We start from the raw sequence: 27,394 nt of genomic DNA, 5'->3' as shown, positions 1-27,394 counted from the left end.
TTATATGGAACAATTCAACAAATTGGAAAAGTTTATTATGAAGATGCTTTTTATAACTTTATAAACCATTTGTTTCTAACGCCAGATTAATCAGACACGATTAGAAAACTGCCTCATTTGGGCCGTAACGATTGCCAACCAAGTATGCAATACTTCCCTCGGAAAAGTTTCGCCACATTTTTGCTTCAAACGGGCTCAATTTTCCTTGTCCCTCGCCCCTTAAAAGGCACGCAAAAAGAAGAGGGAGAGTTTATTTTTATGCATCCATTTTTTTGCGCGTTTCACGCGCTAAGCTTTTTTCCGTCTCCTTCCAGGCACCGATTGGGCTTCACAGTACCGTGACCGGTTGTTGGCCGCCAAAAGTACCCTGCCTGAAGAGCAGCCCGGCTTGGATCTTGGACGGTGTATGGTTGGGGGCAAGTTGGGCGAACTTTGCCAAAGGAAATTAGTTTCCGTCCTTTCCCTCGCGTGAAGTTCTCAGGAGAAGTTTGACTTTAAAAAATATTTTTTTCCTTAAAATTTATTTTTTCAAAAGCTGTTTCGATTAACCTATGTCCATGGAAGGCCTCATACAATTTTGCGGGCTGGTCATAAAAAATGGAATGACAAAATGAATTTTCAAAAATCTGAATCTTAAGAGGGAATTTTCGGATCGAATTGGTGTCTCCGGCAAAGTTTTAGGATATGATACTGACTGACCGTACCGAGCCAAACAGTACAGCGCAGGGGTGCTCAAAGTTTTCGGATGCCGGGCCAAATTTCAAACTCAAATGAGCTTGCGGGCCAAATTTAAAAAAAAAACGTTATTTTCATTTAAAAGACTAATAAAATATTTCTATTGCTTGAAGTTTTTAGAAATTTCTGTTATTTTTTGAACATTTTCGATATTTAAAAATACAAAAAAATAAAAAATGAAAGTTTTCCATCAGATTTGTTGATTTAATTTTTTAAGGTATTTGAAAAAAGGATTTTAATTGAATGTACATGAGTTCTCATTGAAATTTTAAAGTATTTATTTTTCAAATTTGAAAATGGCGACATGAAATCTGTGGAACTGTGCATTGAAAAATCACTAAAATTCAAATTATTTTTGAACTAACCCGAACATGCTAAACCCAGAGAGAAACATTTCAAATTGATTTCAGCTGATTGCACTTAATTTTTTTTAAATTTGTAAATTTTGTCTGTCTGAATGAGATGGTAGTCAATCAGATCCGTTATCCAACTGTCATGAGTTCGAATCCCGAGTTGGAAGATTTCTAAGTGCAAATTAAGTTTGAACACATTTCATGAAAAGGGTCATTATAGCATAACTTTTAAATTAGTATGTTATGTTTAAATGTTTGCTTTTATAACAGTTTTCTAACTAAGTCAAATTTGAAAGTTTCATAAACATTTTCAAAAATATTTGATTAAAAATTTTGATATTTACTTTTTTATTTGAAATTGTTTAAATTGGAAAGCTTTTTGAACAATATATTCATGTCGTAAAATGGAAATCAAAATATGGAAAAATCATCAGTTTTATATTAACAAAGAATAAAAAAAAGAATATAAAACAGTTTGAAATAAACCTTTATTTTAAGAAGTATTAAATCACTTTACATATGATCAACGGGCCATTTTACACGATTATTGAAAATGGGTCCGCGGGCCACAAAAAATCACTCGAAACTAGGTTTCCGAAGGCTTGATTGTTGAGGCAATTGCAAACCTCTTTTTACACCTATGCTTCCATCCACCCTGGGATTCGAACTGACGACCTTTGGACTCTGACCGAAGGCGTGGATAGAGGAGGGTTAAAAATAATACATATGATATACAAATTTGAGCTACAACCAAGGCTACAACACTTTGTTTCAACATTTGCATGGAAAAAATGCTAGGCATTGGAATTTCATACAAATTCAAAATATTTTTAATCCTGCCTAAACATGCTGAATATGATTATCAAAGCAGAAAATGCATTTTTGATTGTTTTCAGATGATTTAACTCCTTTTTTTTATTAAAATTTTGAAGCTTGAAAAAATATTGTTTGCCCCCTAATTTTCGAACGAATTTGGAGCAAACATTCAATATTACGCCCTTTTAAAATGTTAGTCTTGGGTTAAAAATTTTAAAAATATTTTTTTTTGAAAAGATCGGAAAATTTTACGAATGTTTCATATTTTAACATTGAAAATCGGACCATTAGTTGCTGAGATATCGACATTAGAAAATGGTGTGTTGTTTGGGTTGGACTTAGAAAATATCAATTTTCCTGTTTTTAAATCTTTGCATGGCAATATCTCAGCAACGAAGGGTCGTATCAACAAAGTTCAAAAGGCAAAATATAGAGAATTTTCTCAGCTTTTCAAACATTTTTTTTTCAAAAGTGTGCAAACATGTGCACTAATTAAAAAAATGAAAAACTGCGACTATTTGCAAAAAAGTCACCTAAATATGTATTTAACTTGAGAACGGGGCACTTTATCAAAATTTCACAAAAGTACTTTTTGATTGCAAATTTGATTTTACATGGAAAAATGAAGTTGAAAAATTTTTGCGACCAATTTTTCGATTTTTTGAAAAAATCAGTATTGATTCAAAAATTCATAACTCGCTCAAAGATTTTTTGCACAACCTGGAAATTTCTGAAAAGTTGGCATTTGATGTCCTCTAAAATCTATCAAAAAATAAAAAAATAGTGTTTTTTTTTGCAAATCAAGTTTTAGTGACAAAAAGTTAAATAAAAAATCACCAACCGTGTATCATTTTTGTTCAGTGTAGTCCATATCCATACCTACAACATTGCCGAAAACACCAAAATCGATCAAAAAATTCCTTCAAAAGATACAGATTTTTGAATTTTCATACATCATTTTTGTATGGCCAGCTGCCAAATTTGTATGGATAATAATATGGACAAACTTATGATGCAAAATGGCTTCTTTGGGCATACCGAAGGCACCAAAAAAGTTTCAGTCGGATTAAAAAATACAAAAATTAAAATTGAAGAAAAAAGATCGATTTCGTAGAGGATTGCTCATATGATGTTTATAATTTTTTTTAAAAATATCAAGCGTCAAGTTTATTAACCTCTGATAATAACCTCGAAAAGCTCAACAATTGTCATTGCTTTGCAGAGTTTGTTTGATTATAGGTGTAAATATTTAAAGCAAATTGGAAATTTTACTTAAAACTATTCATTCCAGAGTTAGGAAAACCACTCACACTCACAAATTGAGTAGGCTTCCTCACAGTGAACACTCTCGATACTCACCGTGAGTGTGAGGGCTGAGTAAATTTACTCATATTTGAGTAAAATGAGGGTGTGAGTAGGCCGATTAAAATCAGGATTTGAACCACTGTGATAAAAAAAAAAAACTTCTAATTGATAGCACTGCGCCTCTACCATCAGGACTACTTTTTCGCGTTGAGTGAACAAGAAAATTACCGATCTAGAGTTTGACATCTCGAAATTTGTTTTCTAAAATAGCCCTCATGAGCGCTCAAAGGCTTTGAGTCAAAGCCCTCTTTGTGAGTAAATGAGGAAGGCCCTCACACTCACCGAGAGTGATGAGTAATTTACTCGCAGGTAACTTAGTTTTTTGCAATTCCGTCGTGAAACTACTTACTTTTTCTGTCATTCTTGAACGACGAAATAGCCTACTTTTCTGTACCAATCATAACAGAATCGAATAGCAACACTTTTCAAAATAAATGCTGAAAAATGGGTGCTGAAAAGTTGAACTTTTCAGCACTTGTTTCGAAATGTAACACTTTTCAACATTTTTTTTTTGATTTAAACGATTTATAAACGAAATACATGGAAATTTGACTTAAAATTTCACTCAATGGGTGTTTTTCGGAATTGCAAAAAATGTTGTATGGAACTCGTTGCAAATGTTGTATGTGAACCTCGTTGGATAAATGTACGACTCGTGCTGAAAAAATCCTCTTTTTGCAACTTGTTGCATAAACTACTATTTCCTCATGGTTGAGTAACTTGTGAGTGAGTTTCCGAACTCTGATTCATTCTTAAAATTTGTCAACCTTCCAAAATCAGTTTTTCGCTGGTTGAAATTAATTATGCATTCAATTCGACAGAGAATAGCTCCCCTTTTCCTTTTGAAACGCTAAAAGTAAAACTCAGCAACGCTGGTGACGTGGCCGGTTGGGGCGGCACCCTTAAGATGGCGTGAGATGGCGCTGTTCGGGGCTCCACAAGATAATAAGGTGAAGTGAGGCGAACCGAGGGGGAGCACTGAAAAAAAATCAACATGTCGGGCGACGAGAAAACGACCAGCAACGTGAAAAACGTAGGAATTAAAGTAAATTTCACCCCCGGGCTACTAACCGTTTGCGCCGAACGTCCTGGGGGTGGAATTTTGCGCGAGCCTTTTTCGAGCCTAATTTAGTGTTATGCAACGGCGTGTGGGAGGCTTTTTTTCCCCCGTGACGAAAGTATAAGGCTTCCACAGAAATAGCCCAGGTCGTCGTTCCGTCGTCGAGCGTCGTTTAAAATAATTATAGATCCAGAACTAATGAGCTCTGCCCTGATGCTAACTGGTGGTTATTGGAGCTACTTCTGCAGAGATCTCCGAGGGGTCATCTAGTTGCTTCTTAAAAGATCGTTTTAACGGAGCAGAAAGAGAGAGAGAGAGTGAGATTGTTGTGTTTATTTTCAAACGATTTGCTGCAGGCAATTTCGCCGGAAGTTAAGTGAGTCTTCTTCAGCACTCTGCTACAGAACTGAGGGGGTGTGGCAATGACGAGGTCTGAAGGTTACAGCGCGGTGATTTTCTACCGAGGTTAGCACCGGCTGGGTAGAATGCTAATTTTATTGGCAGTATTTACTGAGGGAGTTGAGTTTTGGAGTGTGTTTCAGTTGATGCAGGGAGAAAAACTTAATATGGTAATAATAAATATTCTTAAGGCCGTTGAATTTGTAAAATTTTGCTCCAAAGGTTTGATGATTTTAAATTGATTGCTTCAATAAAACACTAAGGATTATAGCCTTACCTCAGTGAGGAGGGCAATATCATAAAAATCGTTTTCAGGGCATTTGTTATGTTTTTAAAGCTTGAAATCATAGAAATTATGGATTACCATCAACTGATAGGTTAAAAGCATTTACAATTGGAAATTTATCTATTTTGCTGTGCTTCAAATTTAGAAACGACCGCAATGCAATATTCAATATGACTCAGATTGTATATGAATCTCAGCATTTTTTTTTAATTTTTTGCTTTATTCATATATTTTAAATGACTGGAAAAGCATTAAAAAATTATTAAACATGTCAAAACAAGAAAAAGAAACGAAAATAAAGAAATTCAGTAAATCGTTATTTAAAATAATTTTAAAATTTGGCACAACAAATATTTTTGCCATCCTCACCTTACTGAGGAAAGGCTATAAAATCACTCGAAAACTGAACTTCTCAATTAGACCTCCTAGACCCACCTTCATGTATACCTATCGACTCAGAATCGAATTCTGAGCAAATATTTAGTAAAGTACTTCAAAAGTTATGCTAAAAAACGATTTTGACTAAAGTCCGGAAGATTGTAAAAAGGGTGGTTTTTGTAAGAAACTCCAGCATGTTATACATTTTTAGAAAGGTATTTAAAAGCGACCAATACACCAATACTGTCCCGCCCGTGTGGATCAATCGGACCGCGCGCTGGACTCACAATCCAGAGGTCGCCGGTTCGAATCCCACGGCGGGCGCTCTAAAATTCTTTGTGTAAATATGGGTATTCGGCGCCGTCGCTCCGTGCCATACTTTCATACACTAAGGAGCCCAGGGCGGCGAAGTCCTTGTAGATAAAAAGGAAGACACTAGTGGTTGGTACTAGCAATGGTGGCCGACAGCTATAAAGTCAACTTCGTTTTTTTTAATACATTGAAGATCTGACAACCCTATCAAAAGTTATAAGCACTTAAGAGTTATTTATACACTTTTTGGAGGCTAGTTCTTAGATATTTAGATAAAAACGTATTCCAAATATATCATGCGACGAATTTAAAGACCTTCCCACGAGCATGTCTATTTTGGATAGCATTACCCTTTGAATGAGAGGAAGGCACCAACCACCTAAGGGTGGATTAAGTAACGTTTTTAAATATATTCCAAAAAGATAAAAAACTGCAAAAATTATGGATCACAATTCGGAATATTTGACCGTACTGCATGCAACACTTTAGAAAACCCGATATTTTCATAAATTTATGGGTATTTAAAATATCCGAATCTCGGCAATACTTAAATTAGTCTCGGTTTCCTTGAAATTGAAAAAATATTCCATTTTTGTCTGGAAAATTGTCTGGAATTGACACATTTTCCGGGCTAGTATACCAGTAAGCAAATTTTAAAACATAAATTAATAAAAAAAAAAATGGATGTTGTTATTGGATTCTACATAGTTTCAGGTTTCTTAAACCAGCTTTTACAAACTTTAGGAGATATATAAACTCCCCTTTTCACTAAAGTGAAGTATTATCTTCAATAAACTGAAAAATCGTTTTTTTCAAGCACCTCAATAAGCAAAATACAGCTCAAAATCACCTGCGGAAACCTAAAATATCTCCGGTGGTCAGAAACCTTTTTTCCAAAGCTGATAACCTAAAAATAGGATTAATTTCCTGCCGAATGAAACTGGAAATTGGTTATTTTCTCGCAAAAAAAAGTGCTTTAAAATTACCATGACCACCTATTTTGGAAAAGTCTGCTTTGTAAAGTCATGAAAGTTAAAGAGCAATTCCAGCTCAAATTAGGATTTTTCTGGTACTTTTGTACCCGACCCTCTCCGATTTCAATGAAACTTTGTAGACATGTTATCTTAGGCCTATATAAGTCATTTTTGTGTATATGGAGCCAATAGTACTCGAGAATAACATTTGAGAAGGGCGTAAGGTATTTAAATATTTTAGTATTTTGCAATTTAAAAATTACTGTATCTCGAAGCCGTTGCATCGTATCAAAAAGTGGTCAAAGACAAACTTGTAGAAAATTGGACGGGCTTTCTGATAAAAATACACTGAAACAAAAATACACGCCACATCTATGAGATTTTTTGATTTTTAAGTCTAAAACTTAAATTTGAAGGTGATGTCACGATTTTTTTCGTTCAAAATTTTTGAAGAAATAGCCTAAGATGTTATCAAAAGACTGACGCAAAATGCAGGATGATATGTCTCTCTTAAAAAAAATACAAAAATCATTTACTAAAACTGTTTTTTTGAAAAGTGGTCTAAACGTCAATATTTTTAAAAACCGGTAGTGGGAATCGAATATGTTTGACTTTGACAGCTTTTTGATTTATATCGTTTTTATATTTACGTAATCAAATTTACTATCCTGGTTTCTACCACACTGAAAACATATTCTATTTTCAGTTATAAGCAATGTAATTAAGCTTATATCTGTAAGCCCTTACATCCAATTGAAATGCTATCAAAGGCAAACTTCTGGGAAATTGGACGAGCTTTCCGTTAAAAATATTTACGAGACTGAAAAAACAAGTCTGTAATATGGAAATTGTCAAAAACCACCAAAAATCCCGTTTTTTCAACATTTTTATTTTTAAAACCGCTGTATCTTCCCAAGGATTGGACATAGGACAATGGTCAATACGGAGACTTTTATGTAAAATTGTCTGGAGAATCGATTCCCACTACAGGTTTTTAAAAATGTTGACGCTTAGACCACTTTTCAAAAAAAACAGTTTTAGTAAATGATTTTTGTATTTTTTAGGAGAGGCATACCATCCTGTATTTTTCGTCAGTGTTTTGTTAACATTTTAGGCTATTTCCTCAAAAATTTTGAACGAAAAAAAAATCGTGACATCACCTTTAAATTTAAGTTTTAGACTTAAAAATTATAAAATCTCATAGAAGTGGCGTGTATTTTTGTTTCAGTTTATTTTTATCAGAAATCCCGTCCAATTTCCTACAAGTTTGTCTTTGACCACTTTTTGAAACGACGCAATGGCTTCGAGATGCAGTAATTTTTAAATTACAGAATACAAAAATATTTAAATACCTTACGCCCTTCTCAAATAATATTCTCGAGTACTATTTGCTCCATATGCACAAAATGGCTTATATGGGCCTAGGATAACATGTCTACAAAGTTTCATTGAAATCGGAGAGGGTCGGGTACAAAAGTATCAGAAAAATTCCTGATTTGAGCTGTGAACGCGCCGAAATCAGGACTGAGCAGATTTTGTGAGCCAGTGCAGATTATGCTCTAGTACAGCAACACAAAAACAGACAGCATAACACAAACACAACAGAAAACAGAACATCAGTGAGTGCCTGGAGTTCTGAGATCAAAAATAAGCAGCTTTGACCAGCAGTAACCGACTAGCGGTTGGTCATTGCTCTGCGAACCGTACTACTGACCAGTTCAGACCTTTATCAGACGCAGTATTACTAAGATTAGTGTTTACAGTCCACTATTTAGTCCGTCCAATTACTGACCGCGAAATAAAACCTGACGAATAACGAATAAATGTTTTCTGTACAACCCGCGAGTTCTGATTAATTACGAAAGATACGATTTTGCAAGGCACCGGGAATCTGACGCTAGTATGTGCGCAAACATATTTTGGTCCTTCGAGCCGGATCCGTAAGGTTCCGGTTCCCCTGGTGCCTGCAAATCGATCAGAAAAAGGACAGTTCAGTTGTGTTCGTTGTACCTGTGCAAAAAAAAAGTGCATCGCGATGGCGTCGAAGTCGGCGCAAAACAATCTCCAGCTGGAATCCACGGAGAAGAAGATTCCGCCATCATCAGCCCCAGCACAGCATGGCGCCGGACTCGCTGTGGTCATCGCGCACTCCAGTACCTGAAAACCCGCCGCAGAAAACCACTTTCCCGAGGAAAAACGCCGAAAACTCGCGGAAAACCGTCCCGTTCAATGCTCGTGCAGTGCATTTTCGTAAACATTTGCACCTGACAGTTCAGTGTGGTTCAGCTCAGTAAAGTCAGTGAAGTTGCTCAGTTTCAGTTCGGTGGCCAAACCAAAATCTGCCGTCGGTTTGGCAAAAAATCTGCACACAATCCGTCCGTGTCGTGAAAATCCGCCAGAAAATCGTGTGTAAAATCGGAATGGCGGTCCCACCATTTTATGTCCGACCACGCCGTACGTTCTACGTCGTGAATACCGTGCTGCAGAAGGAAAATGGTGGTGAACAACAGTGAAGTGGAAAAGAAGTCCGTGCCCATCGCATGCAAGTCGGTGCTCACACTTGCGACGATGTGGCAAAAAGTCTGCGAGAAAAGTGAGCAACTGTGCAGTGACAGAAGTTCGCGGACCGGACCGAAATCAGCCGATGACGTTTCTCGCCTTCTCGGTTTGTTTTGATCGCTCGTTTGGGTCGATCGCGAAACAGTTCAGCTGCAGTTCGATGCAGTTTCGGTCGGAAAACAGCTCGGCGGTGCTGTTTAGTGTTTTCGGTGGCGAAAAAGTTGGTGCGCCTTCGGATTAAGTGTGTGGGTGTTGTGCAGTGCAGGTCTGAGGACCACTTGGCCGCTAAAGAGTCGGCCCTTTGAAAATCGGTTCCGTCGATCGGTCGCACCGAGACGACGAAGTTGCAGTTTGTGTGGTAGACTGCGGAAGAATTTCACGGACGAAAAGTGCGGTGCAATAAAAAGCAGACCAGTATTGAAGAACTCGACGTCTAGTGCCAGTGATCCTGGCCAGTCAGTGCAACGAACCGTTGCAAGTGAAGTTTCTGCTCGCCTTGTGAAGAAAAACCGCACACAAACACACACCCGATCGACTGCAGTGTGTTTGGCTGTGCACTGCACTCCGTCAGCAGAAAAATACAGGGACGTCGCTAAGGGCGTCCACAGCGGGTGTGAGTGTTTAATCCGGACTGATTTCAGCCGAATCTGCATGCAGCGACGCACTTTGCGGTGCATTTCGCGACAGCTGTTCGGCACATACGTGTAGCAGGGCTAGTGCAGACCTGGGTGTGGCTGTTTCGGTGATGTTGGAGCAGCAGTTCGGTTCGGCGACGATGTTCGCTGATATGCCAGACCAATCAGCAGTTCAACAGCAGAGAAGTCGGCGTTTGCAGCACAGTTCGCCGGCACAGATCAGCCACGTCGCCGCAGACATCAGCATGCCACACGCTGATTGGAGGTTGCCAGCAGTAAAGCCTTTCGGGGCGGCGCGTCGTGATCGGACGGGTCAGACAGCCGTCCCAAAAGCAACCCAAGTTAAGTACCTGTTAATTTACTTTAACATTCAGTTGCTCAGCCGTACAACACCGCAGGTACTCCAGGCTGGCACCTCATCAGCCAAACAGCACAGCTCTGTTCGTCGCGAGCCAGCGAGCGCGCGACTTCTCCAGCCTGCCGAGCACCGCTTCAGAACTCGGAGGTTCAGCTGCAACGGACACGTCGGCCGCGTGTTAACGACCATCCACCAGGGCCCGGTGGTAACGTCGTTCAGCGCACACGGCGATTCGAGTGAAGTCTTCTCCTGGTGCACCGGAGAAGGTCTCAGCGAGACATCCGACTACAGACCCCAGTCCGCCGACAGTTCAGCAGAACTTTTCATCGTCAGCGAGTTCGTCCAGATCCAGAGCATCAACAGCAACACCATCACGGTCGTGTCGAGCTCGGGGTACAACCGTCTCCCCGCAGCAGCTCATCGGAACTGAGGCACACCTTGCCTTCGTCAGCTCAGCGAGCAGCCGCTTCATCTGCTCCGCCGTCAGCAACTCTGCGTGTTATTGCAGAGACGAGGATCCAGCCGCAAAGCACTAGGGACGGCGCTGTTTCGATCGGACGGGTCGGAACTGCCGTCCCACCTCAGCCGCCAGTTAAGTACCGTAACATTTCTGTTTTCTTTAAGAAACTTAGCGGCTTTTCTGTTAGGTACTCGGCGAGGATCCTCCGCAGCAGCAATTCACACCTGCATGCTCATCTGCGAGCCTTCCATCGCGCCGCCACGGCGCTCTCGTTCAATCCCGTTCAGCGGTCGCCAGCCGCGAGTATAGCCAGTTCTTCGGTCAACTCTCCAGTTCAGTCCGGCGGTCACTATCCGCTGGTGAAACCAGTTCGTTCCGCTGGTGCATCCAGTTTCTGTCGGCTTCCACCAAGGGAGTCGCTTCCAGTACATCCAGCTTTTCTTTTCTACGGTCAGCGTCTCGAGGCGCTGTACACTTTGCAGTGGCGGGTAGATAATCTACCGCGTCTAGGCTGCCATCTACGGACCAGGTCACACTCTGGTGACCACTACTGACGTCTCCAAGGAGACAACGTCCCCACATTGTGGACAATTCGGACGGCCACTTCTGGCCAACTTCAGGACATCTGACCACCTGTCACGACAGGTCGCAGCCTCAGCGATATGAGGTCCAGGCGTTGTCACAGCTTACACAGCGTCCTGGGTACAACAGTCAGCTGCAACTCCTCTGAGCGTTCGCAGAGGTTTTGCATTTCAGTGCGTATCAGCTGTACAGCACTGAACAGATCCAGAACGCAAACGTCCTGAAGTCAAACAACAGACCACAGACAAGGAACAGCAGCAGGAGAGATGGAAGAAGCACGGATAGCATCAGCAGGAGCAATCGATCGGATCAGCACGGATAACAACTGCCCATCCAGAGCTCGCGGCACGCTGGCTGACGAGAAACAGAGCGAAACTTGACTGCACAACCGGTGCAGCAATACAGATCGCGGCGCGCGGCGCACTGCCGACGGATTTACCGACGAAGAAGCATTCACACGGATCACGATGAGCGGCGCACGGGCCGCAAGTACGACGGGATTGTTGTGACAGTCCAGCAACAGCAGTAAACCGCTGGTGGCTCATGGGCCACAACTGACAACGGCGGGCGGCGCACGCAACAGATCACGATGGATACGACACACTAGTTGTCAATACAACCAGCAGACTACGGCGGGCGGCACAGAAGCCGCAAACCTGAACATCCGAGCACGAAGCAGTCTGCAAATGCAGACGACGGAAGCTGCACACCCAGAGTGCAGCAGACGCAGCTCATGGCGAGCGGCACACCAGCCACAGATCAGCGGACCACGGCAAATGGCTGTGGAAATGGCGGGCGGCAAAAATATGCCGCACATACAGCGCTGGATCACCACAACAACAGCAGATCCGCACGACACCAGACGGTGACTTCAGCAATTCAGCACGCCAGAAGCTGAAGCGAGGTTCCAGCACAAGGCAATCGGGGATGGCGCTGTTTCGATCGGACGGGTCGGAACTGCCATCCCGACTCTGCCCAGAGTTAAGTACCTTTCAGTTTGACTGTTTTTCTGGACATTTACTCGTCTCTCTAACAGGTGCAGAGCGCTGGAACACTCAGCAGACAGCAATCAACAGTCGCAGAAGCAGCAGTGCATCATCAGATGCATCCGGACGCAGCAGCAGTCGCAGTCGTCACGCACAGCAGCGACAGCGGACAGAGGGCGACGCAGTCGTCGTAAACAGTAGCGGTAGCAGTTTACCGAACACGGTCGAAGAAAAGAAGAAGAACAGTGAAAGAACAACACACTAACAGCACAGACAAGACTGTTCAGATTCAGGACAGTAGACTAATCCATAGGCACTGGTTCAAGTAGGAGTTTAATTAAAATACTAAGTATTTCAAGGCGGGCGGTATGAACGCGCCGAAATCAGGACTGAGCAGATTTTGTGAGCCAGTGCAGATTATGCTCTAGTACAGCAACACAAAAACAGACAGCATAACACAAACACAACAGAAAACAGAACATCAGTGAGTGCCTGGAGTTCTGAGATCAAAAATAAGCAGCTTTGACCAGCAGTAACCGACTAGCGGTTGGTCATTGCTCTGCGAACCGTACTACTGACCAGTTCAGACCTTTATCAGACGCAGTATTACTAAGATTAGTGTTTACAGTCCACTATTTAGTCCGTCCAATTACTGACCGCGAAATAAAACCTGACGAATAACGAATAAATGTTTTCTGTACAACCCGCGAGTTCTGATTAATTACGAAAGATACGATTTTGCAAGGCACCGGGAATCTGACGCTAGTATGTGCGCAAACAAGCTGGAATTGCTCTAAAGCGGCTGCCTAAAAAAAATGTCTTTACTTTATTTTTAAATCCAAATACGGCAATCAATTCAGCATGAAAACATGAAAATGTGTCAAATATTGAAAACTAAGAAATCGTAAAGATTTGAAAGACGGAAGGTTTTTGATAGCAAATAGTTTAAGTTAAATATTAATTCGAGATTAAAAATTGATTTAAGGCACCTTTTGTTTAAATTTCATAGTATTTTATCGTGGAAAATAAAAAAAATGCACATCGTAAAAATAAAATCCATCGAAATGAAACGATTAACCCGGCGATCCTTTCCCATCGCCGCTCTCTAACCTTTGAAACCAACCCGCGGCACCTGTCAACCGTCATGGCCAGTTAGTGGTGCCGTATACGATGGCCAAACCGGACCCCAGGTTTGAATCCATCAGCTCACCGGCCACAATGCCCAGCGCGCGCGTTGAACGAAATCAACCAAAAAGCTTTCCCCCGAGAAACCGTAACACAGTGATCCACAGTCAAAGCCCCTCACTAACACATTGAAAGCTCGTGGAAAAACTCATTTTCTCGCCTCGCTCACGCGGTGTATAGAGCAGAACAATATCAACCCTATGCCGATGCGATGAGCCGTGAAACGTGTACTTTACATGCATAATTTATGAGCCAATGTCGGCAAAAAGTGCGAGACAAAGCAGCAGGAGGGGGAGTGGAGGCGTCATAAAAGCAGAGTTGGTCCCCTACTCATAGGGAGGAGAAGCTCCTCAGAATTTCAAACGCACACACACCTACATTCAATATGAAAGCTTCGTCGCGTCACTTCCTCTTTGTATTCGTTCTTCCTTGCGCTCTCACTTGGTCTTTTTTTTTATTTGTTGTTTCCTTCTTTGCATCTTGATGTTTTGCTCCATCACATTCGTTGATGTTGTGCAATCTTGACTCAAATAATACTTTAAAGTTATTTTTTTCATGCTGGTCTCGAATGTTTTTTGAACACTGTCAAAGATTTTTGTTTTTATTTTGACATGAATTTCCAAAACATTTGAGTTTGAAAAGCATAACCCCAACGACCCAGCCCTCCTCCTTTTCAACACCTAACGATTATGCATCTCTGAGCACCTTTGCCCACGTACACCACACAAACACATTCACCTCATCTCATCGCACATTTCACCATCATCATTTGGGAGGGGGCATCAAAAGAATTTATAACGATAATGATCGCCATCATCATTATTTGTCATTCAAAAACAAAAAGAAAATAGAAAGAAAGGACGCGTGTGTATGTGTGTGTTTGTGCAAGTGTCTGGGTTGAAAAATTTGCAGCTTTTTTTTCGCAACATCGATACGTCTGTTGATGGAATGAAGATTTACGCGATTGAGGGCTTCCATTAGCGGGAGCAATATCGGATCGGTGGAATGCATACTTGACATTTCTAGTGCAACACGAGAAAAGGGGGTGGATAAGCATTTTGACCGTTTGATCCTGGGTGCTGAAAAGTGGTTCGAACTGTCAACAGGGAACCCATATACTGTTCGCCAAAAGTAGCAAGTATTGTAATCGATCATTGGATCATTGTTGTTCTTATTTTTGGCAAAATCAAATGGCGTCTAGGGCGTCGCGAGGCGCGACGCATATCTTTTTTGCCGGGACCGATTTTTCGAAAAAATGCCAAACTTTGAAGGTCTGTACCGAGCTCCAGGGTACTCCAAATTTCAATGTTATATATACCAAAAGATGCGCAAGGATCTGGCCTACACGCCAATGATGTTGCAAATAAACGCTTCAGTGGCCAAAATGCCTCAAAAAGTGACATTTTTGAAAAAAACCTTTTTTTACGGTTTAAATCCCATTTAAAATTGAAGGCCGGAGCGCCAGCTCCTGTTACGTCCAATCAAGCTCATATTTTGGATTTGGGCTTAGTATGCCCACCGAAACAAACCCTTGAATGCCCGCCAAAAAGTCATTTTTGTTACATCCTAGTACAATATAGAACAATTCCAGCTCAAATCAGGAATTTTTCTGGTACTTTTGTACCCGACCCTCTTCGACTTCAATGAAACTTTTTAGACATGTTATCCTTGGCCTATATAAGCCATTTTCGTGTACATGGAGCCAATAATACTCGAAAATAACATTTGAGAAGGGCGTAAGGTATTATTTTTTTTATTTTGCAATTTACAAATTACTGTATCTCGAAGCCGAAAAAGCGGTCAAAGACAAACTTGTAGGAAATTGGACGGGCTTTCTGAAAAAAATACACTGAAACAAAAATACACGCCACTTCTATGAGATTTTTCGATTTTAAAGTCTCAAACTTAAATTTAAAGGTGTTGTCACGATTTTTTTTCGTTCAAATTTTTTAGCTTAGCTTAGTTTGGTATATAATGAGAAAATAGAAAATATGTAAAATCGCTTTAAACAGTTATGCTTCACTTTGTGTTTATCCAGATTGCGTTATTTATATTTTTTTAATTGAATAAAAAACAATTTGTAGTGAATTTCAATCGATATATCTATAATATTGAAGCACAACTGTTTGTTTTCAAAAAATATTAAAAGGAAAAAGCTTTTTTTTCCATTTTGGAAGGATCTCACCGGGTTGTAGATTTGGCATCTCTGCGTAGTCCGTTGTTTCGCTAGTGTCCACATCTTGACCCGATGGCGCATTTGTTTTGTGTCCGCCTTGAGTTTGATGTGCACCAATACAGATGAAAAATACGCACTGCTTGTTTACATTGTTTTGCGGATTCTTCCGGTTAATGCAGAATACCTTTTTCCTCGAAATATTACTTTTTCCTACTCATTTCTTCAAAACTCCGTTGTTCTAATGCTGCGCGACTAGATTGTTCTCCTCGTCACTATTTTACACCACAAACACGAAAAATTTATGAAATTCAGTTTAAATTCGGCACACGCAAGGACAACGCGAGTTAAGCAAAAAATAAACGAAATGAAAACCAAAGCCGAGCAGTGAGTGCAGCATGTCGCACACTCACCATACCTTCACTATTTTATTTTTGCCATAGCGATCTCGTGATCCTAAACGAAAAAAACATAACTCTTGAACAAATCTAACGATTCAAAAAAAATCCACCCAATAGCAAAGCAACAAAAACAAAACGATAACCTTTTTTTCGTTCAAAATGTTTGAGGAAATATCCTAAGATGTTACCAAAAGACTGACGAAAAATGCAGGATGGTATGTCCCTCCTAAAAAATACAAAAATCATTTACTAAAACTGTTTTTTTGAAAAGTGGTCTAAACGTCAAAATTTTCAAAAACCCATAGTGGGAATCGATTCCCCAGACAATTTTAAATAAAAGTCTCCATATTGACCATTGTCTTATGTCCAATCCTTGGGAAGATACAGCGGTTTTAAAAATTAAAATGAATCCCGTCCAATTTCCCATAAGTTTGCCTTTGACAGCATTTCGATTGGATGTAAGGGCTTACAGATATAAGCTAAATTACATTGTTAATAACTGAAAAGGGAATATTTTTTCCAGTGTGGTAGAAACCTGGATAGTAAATAAGCTTACGTAAATATCAAAACGAGTCAAATCAAAAAGCTGTCACAAGCAAACTAATGAGAAATCGGACGAGCTTTCCGGTAAAAATATTTACGAGACTGAAAAACCAAGTCTGTCATACAGAAATTGCCAAAAACCATAAAAAAAAACCATTTTTTCATCATTTTTATTTTTAAAACCGCTGTATCTTCCCAAGGATTGGACATAGGACAATGGTCAATATGGAGACTTTTATGTAAAACTGTCTGGGGAATCGATTCCCACTATGGGTTTTTGAAAATTTTGACGTTTAGACCACTTTTCAAAAAAACAGTTTTAGTAAATGATTTTTGTATTTTTTAGGAGGGACATACCATCCTGCATTTTTCGTCAGTCTTTTGGTAACATCTTAGGATATTTCCTCAAACATTTTGAACGAAAAAAATCGTGACAACACCTTTAAATTTAAGTTTTAGACTTAAAAATCGAAAAATCTCATAGAAGTGGCGTGTATTTTTGTTTCAGTGCATTTTTTTCAGAAAGCCCGTCCAATTTCCTACAAGTTTGTCTTTGACCACTTTTTGATACGCCGCTACAGCTTCGAGATACAGTAATTTTTAAATTGCAAAATACAAAAAAAAATAAATATCTTACGCCCTTCTCAAATGTTATTTTCGAGTACTATTGGCTCCATATACACGAAAATGGCTTATATAGGCCTAGGATAACATGTCTAAAAAGTTTCATTGAAATCGGAGAGGGTCGGGTACAAAAGTACCAGGAAAATTCCTGATTTGAGCTGGAATTGCTCTATATTTAGAATTTCATCACTTCAGTAGCAAGAACAAAGTAACGCGTGAGCTTGAACATTGCCTCCTACTTTGTTTATATTTTTTGCGAAACATTTCGAGCTGTCAAAATGCTCATGCGCCCTTTGTAAATGTTTCTCCAGATGTGCGATGCGAGGGGTTAGGGGTTTTGTTCACAATAAGTGTATTCCAAAACAGCATTTCGGTGCGGTCGTGCTATCTTGTCGTAAGTCGCTTTTTGACGTTCCGAGAAAAACGCGTTTTAATGTTTGAACTTGAATAATCAAATACGAGAGCACGCAATGTAAACAAAAAACAAACACGTTTTGTTTGGTTGACTATTCTGTACATTGCTCCGAGGTTTGGTTGAATTTGGTCCCGAGTCGAGCTCGTCCATGTGTCAAACGCGTTCTGACCTGAAATCCCTTTGGCCAATTGTAGCACTTACATCAATTTTCAGGGAGCGACCAGATAGCACGACAAGATTGAAACTTCTTTCATATGAAAAGTGATAAAATGCACGAAGTTTATTCGGTTTTTATGGAATATCTCAGGATTGAAAACGAATTTTGGGGATCTGTGAAGGTCAAAAGGTGAGGCATTGTGAGCTGCATAAAATGGCGTTCTTAACTCAATTTGGCCCAAAATGCACTTACGCACACTGGCGATGGTTTGAAAAACGTTTGAGAAATTGAGACGATTTAATTCACGATTTAGGGGAAATATACCCATTTTAATCACACTAAGCCGTTCGACCAATTCTCATCACTTTTGCCGTTTCTGCTATTAAATCAACATTTTCAGATGTTTCAACAATGGAGAGTTGCTTTTATTTGAGCTATTTATTACTTTGGAACAGTCAAACACACTTTATATAAGCTGTAATTCATGATCAAAGTGCTGATAGGCCGATAATAGAAATAGGCTGAGAAAGGGTATAGTTCCCCTATATCGCTGAAATTATTGAAAATTATTAGAAAGATTGCACTCTTTAATAATGTTTTTTGTTTGCCCTATCTCAGGTTATGGCCATTATAGTGATCTTTATCTGCTTCATGCTTGATCATAGTAAATTTGATGGAATTGATGATACTATAACAAATATGTTTGGCAAGACATCGGAGAAATAAAGTAGGGGAACAGCATCTTATTCCAGCGTGCCTCTAATGTTGGCAGGTCAGAACATTGCCATTCAATTAAAGCTAATTAATAGCGTTTTCAACTGAAATCGAGTGATAAATAGCTCAATAAGAAGTGAGCAAACAAGTTTCTATCAAAAGTTTTGCAAAATTAGTTGTTTAAATAATGAAAATCAGCAAATTGGATGGAGTTAGGAGCGAGTGCTTAACCTGCCAAACATACGAGAATTTCCCCTACTTCACTAAATAATATATATTTATTTCAAAATATTGAAAATTTGATAAGATTAAATTTAAGGCACTTTCGATCGAAATTTTAATTTTGAGGCTCCGTTTCTCATTACTTTGGTTGCACACACATTCACCCAATAGGCGTTTACCAATACTCATCGAAGGCTGACCTGTTCTCGTCGACGGTTGACGATAAACGAGAAAGAAACGAAGGCGAATAAAGGACAATGGCCGGTCACCAACACCACCAGCAGCGCGTGTAAGAGTGAACCAGTGATGCCAGGAGACTTCCTTTAAATGCATTGTTTTTTGTAAGTTTAATCCCATCTTTTTTTCAAATAAAATGAACTGGCAGCCACAAAAGTGCGCTGAAAGAATAAAAAAGCAGGCCGATAGTAAAAATTGTGTGAGTAACAGGGCTTCTCGTCAGTCGAGAATAGACTTTGAAAAGATTTTTGTAAAATTCCTCAAAAAGAAAAAGGAACAGCCTTTGGTAAAACTCAAATTGTACAGAAATGTTTACAAAAAGCTGCTCTACTGCCGCTCTAATCTAGCCCGTCCCATATGTACAAACAGCAGGCCGAGAAAAACGCAAGGCAAATTTGTCCCGCCCATAAGGCTACATGTTGTGATTTCACGAGAAAGGTAAATTTGCCACTATTTTCTGAAATAAACCAAACTTCATTATTAACTTAAAATTGACGAAATTACGTATGGGATGGACTTGATTTGAGCGACAATCTACTGGTTGGTGTACTTGGGATGGGATTTTTTTTTTAAATTCCCTATAACTTGGAAATCAAGCTATATAAGAGTTTAAAGACCACTTCAATGAGTCCAAAATATTGAAGATCTGGCCAAGATCTGGCAATCCTGTCTCAAGCTAAAAATCAAATCAAATTATTCGCTCTACAGCATTCCCTTGGCGTTTTCGATTGCGATCTATGAGAATCTTTTAGTAAGAAGTGAGGAAAGCACCAACCACATAGGTGGATTATGTTAGTTTTTTTTTAATATCCTGGATCCAGGGGATCCCCAGGATTATAAAACAATTTTTCCCGTTTCCCTTGAATGTCAAAGACCGGGAAAAGGGTACGCCCTAATATAAAAAAAATATTTGACAATAGAAATACTTTTACAATGTGTTATGCATTTTGCAATATTTTTTGTCTCAAAAAAAAAAAAAATAAATAAATATGGTTTTAAATTGGCTTTTTGTTGCACCGTAACATTCCATCAGAATCACAAAGTTATTGAAATCCTCAGCTCTACATTTGTTGTTAACAGGTTATCACCATGTCATGATTTTAACTTTAATGCTTAATAAAGAATGATTTAGCGAGCATTCATATAGAAACATTCTTTCCGTCATGTTGGACATTGCCACCAACGTACTTTGCTCTTCCAAATATTACGAATAACTTTCCTATCAAACAAGCGCGCAGCCAGATCTTCTATTTGCTCGAGGAAAACGCACAACTCTGCTGCAATTTCCCTCCACTCGAAGCCGAAAACTGCGCCAAGTTGGAAAAAACTTTATCTTCCTCATTTTTACCTCATTTTTCAAGTGTCAAAGTGCGGCAAAGAAAGTGTGCACCGCGCACTTTATTAATGTTTCATCCAGCTGCTGTGTTTCAATTACGACGGGAGGAGGAGGATGGATGGCAATGGTTTATTTCATTTCCCTACAAGTGATCTCCCACCCCAGGAAAGGAGCAAAACTCCACAAACTAAAACTGTTGCAAAAGTTCCACAACTTTGTACATCTTTTCATTGACCCATCAAATGAATCCCGAAAGTTTCCTGCTGACCCAGCTTCCTTTTACGAAAGTTACGCAGAAAATTTTCTACCTAATTAATTGTCCATTGAATCCCACTCGTACAGCATTTATGTTTCCACTCAGTTTAATTCCAAAGTTCTACTGAAAAAAAAAAAAAACAAGTGGCAGCTTCAAACGGCTCAGTGTCGTCCACCGACGATGTCTGAGTTGTCCTGGCATTTTAGATTTTTGTTGGCTCTAATTGTGCGTGGGCATCACCGGATGGACCGTCGGACAAGTTGGAAGAACCATTTCTCTGGGAAGGCCGCTTGTAAATTTGTCCTTTGAAGTGTAATCAGAACCGGCTGTCGAGCGTTAACAACTTGGTAAGCAAATTAGCACCTGTCATTAGGTTTGCACTGACGCCCGGTGTTGGTTTATTCAATCTTTGGTGGGTGTCGTGTTTGAATTAATTGGTGGGTTTAGGTTGCAAGGGCTTTTTTTTCTTGTCGGTTATTTTATCGTCAACGTTTTGATTTTTTAATCAGTACTTTTGGTTACGGGGATTTTTCATGACTATATCGATTGAATTGAATTCGTAAAATAAAATTTAATCATTAAGTTTTTTTAATCGAAAATGACCTTTTTGCAATTCCGTCGTGAAACTACTAACTTTTCCTGTCATTCTTGAACGACGAAACTTTTCTGTACCAAAAATAACAGAATCGAATAGCAACACTTTTCAAAATAAATGCTGAAAAGTTCTACTTTTCAGCACTCAAATAGGTGCTGAAAAGTTGAACTTTTCAGCACTTGTTTCGAAAAGTAACACTTTTCAACATTTTTTTGATTTAAACGATTTATTGACAAAATACATGAAAATTTGTCATAAAATTTCACTCAGTGTGTGTTTTTTGGAATTGCAAAAAATGTTGTATGGAACTCGTTGCAAAACTTGATTTTTACAGCACTCTTCGTATTTATCCAACTCGGTGAACCTCGTTGGATAAATATACGACTCGTGCTGACAAAATCCTCTTTTTGCAACTTGTTGCATAAACTTCTATTTTGATATGTATTTGTGTTTTGCTTTCCTCACATGAGGTTAGCCCTGCTGAAAAAAATATTTTTTAAATGCAACGTCGTAGACCCTTTTTCATAAAAAATATAGACTCAGAATCAAATCAACTGAACAAATGTTTGTCTGTATGTATTAGTGTGTATTGTGACCAGATTGTTACAAATTTTTTTCAGCACAGATGTCCTAGATTCCCACCATAATTCTATATTTCTGGGTCCTCTAAACTATAAGTTACGAACCACTTAAATGATACTTATGTACTTTTGAGACCGGAAAAGGAAAAAAAGGATGCAAAAAGTTGATGTTGTGAGGAATCTGGAAACTTTCGTTCACATGCTGTTATCAATCCCCCTGTAACAATTCTGCTAAAATCCTGTTGGAACGTCGTGACTGGGTCACATCGCAGAATGCCACCCACATTCGATGCAATTTTGCTACAAACAATGTCAAAATCAAGATAAAATTAGTAATCAAGCAGCTATTTTTCCCGTAAGAAGAAAGTCATGTTTGTTCTTGAACAGCCTTTACTCCGAGGAAGTGAGATTTTTCGAAGATCCCGGTTACGCAATCTCTCTTTTCATTGCCCGGTGAATCGCTTTCTATTTTCCCGTTCCAAATTTGGATACGCTGCTTTCCTTGTATAATTAAGCCATTTCAAATATAAACAAATAGAACACTCATTAAGTTCTCAAAGTATCGGCTTCCCACAATAGTAAAGTTATAAATATCAGCTCTAATTCGAATCAAAACATTCATTATTCAAGAACCTTTTTCCAGGTAACATCGCCGAGCTGGCACGTGTCAGGTCGTCGAGGTTGTCCTTCGTTGCAGCTCGTTTACATTGTAATAGGTTGAGTACTTACTTCTTCTTATGTTTTATCTTTTGTAGGGGCTGACGATTTTTGGGAATTAAATCTAACAAATTTCCGGGAAAGCCAGGAACCCAGCTTTTGTTATTTTCAAACTAAATTAATCATGTTTTGCTTATAATGTCAAACCGTTTAATACATTACTTCCTATTCTAGTAAACTGCACATTATGGAACAGCATGTTATTCCATCGGGCACTTAATGTTGGCATATCAGCAATTACACGCTCTGTTACAATTACAAAAAGCTCATATATGCGTTTATTCTTCCCACTCTTCATCGGTCTGACGAACGAGCGGGCTAAGGCACCTGTCCTTACTCTTGGTGCTGGGTTTGAATCCCGTCGGTTGCAACTTTCTTTTTGTGTTTACAAAAATGGTACATGCAGTGTGTAATATTAAGTGTATTTTTTGACAACGGTGATGTGCATTAGCGTGGCTCACGGATATATGAAAAAGACAAAAGTGTTCAATTTCGAGTGCCTCAAAAGGAATTCACAAGAATTTTAGCTAGCCTGAAATTTTGAGCGCATTTGATTAAGGTTTCGTTGTTCCACTCTTGAGCAGAAGTTATGATGGAATTTTAATAAATTTAATTAATTTACTTTTCACTTTTTAACTCTTCTTCAAGAAAGTTCTCCTACACCCTTAGACATTGTCTCAAATAAGAGGTTAATTATAGGTTTTGATCCGTGAACAAATTTGTAGAATATTGCAAAGCGCTGGGAATTAATCCCGGAAAGATACAGGTGAGTTTTTAGAGCACGATCAATTCCTAGCGCTTAGAAATGTTCTACAAAGTTGTTCCCCGGATCAAAACCCATAAGAAACCTAAGAATAGGAAAATTTGATAGGGGTTTGAGAAACATTCTCTAAGGAGAGGTTTAAAGTGAAAATTGCCCATGGTAAATTTTTAGAAGTTCCATACTAACTTCAGGTCAATGGTGGAAGTACAGTCATCCCTCATATTCGGAACAGTTTACAGATCGGCCAATGTTCAACAAATCATATAAAATCGATAATTGAACATAATGATTTGCTTTTACCTTCAAGTGAAAGATTTTCTTGTGATCTTTCGATTGATGTATAGACCAGCTGTACATTTTTACGTTTTATATTAAGTTTTCATTGACCCTTGAAATCCACAAATTCGGAACACATTTTTCTTACGATGTAAACAAACTTTTTTTTCTCTCCAGGAGTAAATTTTTTTTTTACAAAATAATGACTTCACACTCTGAAACAAATAAAACTCATGCTTAGTATTATTTTATGATTGGTCTGATAACGTTTTTTTGTGAAAATATCAGTTAAATTCAGGTGTTCCACAATTGTGGGAGACACAATAACATATCACAATCATGGAACCGGCAATTTGGAGGCAGTGTTTTGGTACTCTGGATAAAATTGTCTTGAAATGCAGTTTTTGTTTAAAAAGTATTACTTTTACTAGTGAAATAGCAAGAGAATGTCCAAATAAAGGCTATAAAAAAGCAGGGTCGGCAGAAAAGTTGCATTTTGCATTCTATTGAGTTTGTGGGTGTTCCGAATATGTGGGATGACTGTACTAAACCTTAACCAAATGCGCTCAAAATTTCAGGATAGCTTCTGGAGAATTGGAAGAATTGGACGGATATCCTTGACTTGCCCAACTACCTATTTTCCATTTATGGGCTGTAACTTCAAATTAGATTGACTTATCAAACTGTTGAAGAATGCGTCATCATCCACAGCTATTGGCAAATTGTTTCTGAATTGTTAAATAATTGAAGCATCGGTAAAAGTATTAAAAAATATTTTCAAATTTCCTGGAATCAAAACTAAAATCTCACATCTTTTCTTACCCATTTGTTTATTTTTGTTTAATTTAAACCGAACCTTAACTATTCTTGAAACATCAAAAAATAACGTGCGGCAACAAACCACAAACAAGACGAAGTACATTTTCCCAGGAATGATCATCCAAGGAACAGTGGAGAGAGTTCAATTTGATAAGTGGATCGACCAGACGTCCCATTTACAGCTCACTTTTTTAATTTTGAAGGATTTTTGTTGGAGCAAAGTTCTGTTTCGTGTCATATTTAATTAATCAATTAGAAGCTGGCGTATACAAAATTGATTTCCAAAAAAGTGTCCACGTGGTTTATGCATGGTCCTAATGAGATTTCGTCCGAAGAGGAATTCTTGAGCCTTTGTTTGAGTAAAACTGACTGAATTTTTCTTCAATTTTTCCGAAATGAAATTATGAAAAGTTGCCGAGCTGTATCACGAGACAGAGGAGAACCCCGTCTACTGTAAACAAACAACTTGAGCTAAGCGCACATAACTCTTGACTCAAGTGTGCCTGGAAAAGAACCGTGTGGCTAGACTTGACGTTACTATGCGTCGTTCAGGGCCTCCTTCGTCGTATACACGACAATCGAGCAAAATTATGCTTGCTTCAGGAAAATTAGTTTCCGCAGTATTTGGAGTCGTTCTCGGTAGACGGTTCCTATAAGGTTGTAATGGAAAATTCAACCCTTTTTCTCGGAAGGTTGTTGGTTGGTCCTCCAGCGTGCGCAATTTTTCCATTTTTTAATGAAGGTCAACGATCGCAACAGTGCCGTTGGAAACTGGATTACGATTCGGGGGTGGGAAAAGAAGGGCGAGGATATTCACCTTAATCAACACTGTTGAACCGCAGAACGTTTCTTCACCTGGCGAGCACCACCACAAAGAACGGTATCCTAACGGGGGAGAGAGATATTCCTCCACGGAGTTTGTTGTAATCCCAACTCACAGCACCACCTCCCTAGCACAACATGACGTGATTTATTTTCCTTCCACACCACGTCAACGGGAGTATGCAATTAATAAATCATTGCTTGGTTTACGTTTACAGCAGACTGCTTGTTCGTCCCGCTACCAAACAGCAGGAGTTGCCAACACTTCTAGCTAGCGCAGCAGTGCTGCCATGACCTGCGATGCACCGTACAATTATCAACACACACTGCTCGTTTCAGCACTCTCTCTCTCTCTGCGGGACACGACACTAGTTTAAAACCCCGCCACGGATCATTAGCACACCCGCGGGGCCCGGAAATGGCCAACCAGCACGTAGTTTTTCACCCCACCATCACTGATATTCCGGAAGTGTTGTGGTCCGCTACCCCGCGCACTCTCCGCTCCGGAGAAGCTCCCGTACCACCCTTCCACGTTGCACGTGGAATTAGCCCGTAATAGCCGTCCCCCGCGGAACCGATTCACCACCGCGCCCGTGTCCACTCCAAATGACCTCCTCCTCCTCCTGAACCCCTACCAATAGGTGTCACAACGCTGTTCAGGAACTCCCGACCACAAGAATAAAAAAACACAGCCCGGAAGAGACCCGGAAGAGGGTGAGGGAAGTGTTCCCGTGGCGTCCGCGACGAAATATCCACACACGTGTCCGTCCGTCACGAGTTCGCCGTCGAAACTAATCAATCGGCCGTTCCAGGCCTCCGCTGGAACCGCGCGAAGCCGTGGTGGAGACCCGTCGGCAGGACGACGGTGCGCCTGTGCACCGCTGGAAGGGAACGGAACCGGTTCGCGAGAGCGGATGAACGGAGTGAACTCTTGTCTCGCAAGAAGTCAGGGGGAGAGATTCGAGAGAAAGGACGGGAGAAGGACTCGCTCTCCGGAACAGGTTTCCGGAGTACATGCCGGCTGGTGGAAAAGTGCGGTGCGAGGAGTGCTTTGTTTATGTGCTCTGGTAAGGATAGGTCAGGGTGTAGACAAGTGGAGCGCAGAGAAGCGAATTCGCTTTGGTGCTGCAGGTCTAGTGGAAGGTTAGACAGGATCCGTTTCGTAGTCCGGTTGCGGATTATCTGGCGGGAGTTGTCGAAGGCTGGAATGAGGGGGGTTGGGTCGGTATGTTTTGGGAGCAAAGTTTACTGTTACCACCTACACCACACAAAAGGAACGGACGATCGACTCCGGATAGATGGATGTTTGTTTGATTTGGGGGCTATCGGAGGCACATTGCACAAACAGACGCCGGGCCGCGGTGAGTGAGTTGTTGTCTCACTTCAAGATCCGAAAAAGGGTTTGGGCAAACCTATTCTGGGAATGTCTTCCGAGATGTATTGCAGTGATGGCTTTCCGAACTGTTACGGATGGATACCAGGAAGGATAACCACGTCAAATTTCTTGACATCGGGTTATTAGAGCGACGTATTTGGAAATAAATATCGATATTGACCTTGGTCATTACTTTTCGAAGTTCGATCTGAAGTTGAAAGTCAATCATTGGAAAATATAACCTTTTTCTTTTCGAATCGACATTAAGATGACATTAAAAAAAATCGACATCAGGGATACCCTCTGACTCGATTCTTTAGGCAAAATTTAGTAACTATGTCAATTTTGAGCCAAATCGGTTATGGTTTAGAGGTCGCTTTTGATCGTTGAAGTTTATATGGAAAAAATCGCAAATTATATGCAGGAAAACATTGTTTCAGTATTTTTCTGCCAGGTGGTGCAGGTCTCACTCAAAATTGTCCAGGTGTGAAATTTTTGTAGGAAATACGATTCCCTACAATATTGCTGAAGGGTGCAACGATCCGAGTTGATCCTGATTTTTGGTGAATGTTTTAGTAAAAATATTTTCTTATATACCTCCTATTTACCCCTTAGATACTTTCAAGTAAATAAGCCTATTTCTTTTCATCGCATTGCTCATGAGGACCAACTCGGATCTTCTTGCACCCTTGGACAAAGTTGTGGGAAATTAAATTTCCAACAAGAATCTCATACTTGGGGAATTGTGGGTGAGGCCTGCGCCACCTGCTGGCAAAATCTTTAAGCGATGTTTTTCCCCATAAATTTTCGCGATTTTCTCCATATAAACTTCAACGATAAAAAGCGGCCCATAAACCTTAAGGCTTCATCCATAAAGTACGTCACGCTAAAATCAGCCAAAATTTACCCCCCTCCTACCCTTTGT

The 27,394-nt window shown here is 39.8% G+C and overlaps 1 protein-coding gene across 5 annotated transcripts in view; it reads right to left on the bottom strand.

Annotated features, from left to right (window-relative positions):
- Positions 1 to 25,879, bottom strand: part of LOC6037602 (hemicentin-1) — a 135,269-nt gene extending 109,390 nt beyond the window's left edge. For 3 of the 5 annotated variants that reach the window (XM_038265695.1, XM_038265694.1, XM_038265696.1), the window contains exon 1: positions 25,090 to 25,879. The gene's annotated coding sequence lies outside the window, so the exon portion shown is untranslated. The remainder of the gene's footprint in view (positions 1 to 25,089) is intronic. The other 2 variants (XM_038265699.1, XM_038265697.1) reach the window with 1 other exon arrangement.
- Between the last annotated feature and the right edge of the window lie 1,515 nt (positions 25,880 to 27,394).

The sequence above is a fragment of the Culex quinquefasciatus genome, chromosome 3 (genome assembly GCF_015732765.1).
Source record: "Culex quinquefasciatus strain JHB chromosome 3, VPISU_Cqui_1.0_pri_paternal, whole genome shotgun sequence".
NCBI classification, from domain to species: Eukaryota; Metazoa; Arthropoda; class Insecta; order Diptera; family Culicidae; genus Culex; species Culex quinquefasciatus.
This window is presented reverse-complemented; position numbering and strand designations above follow the sequence as displayed.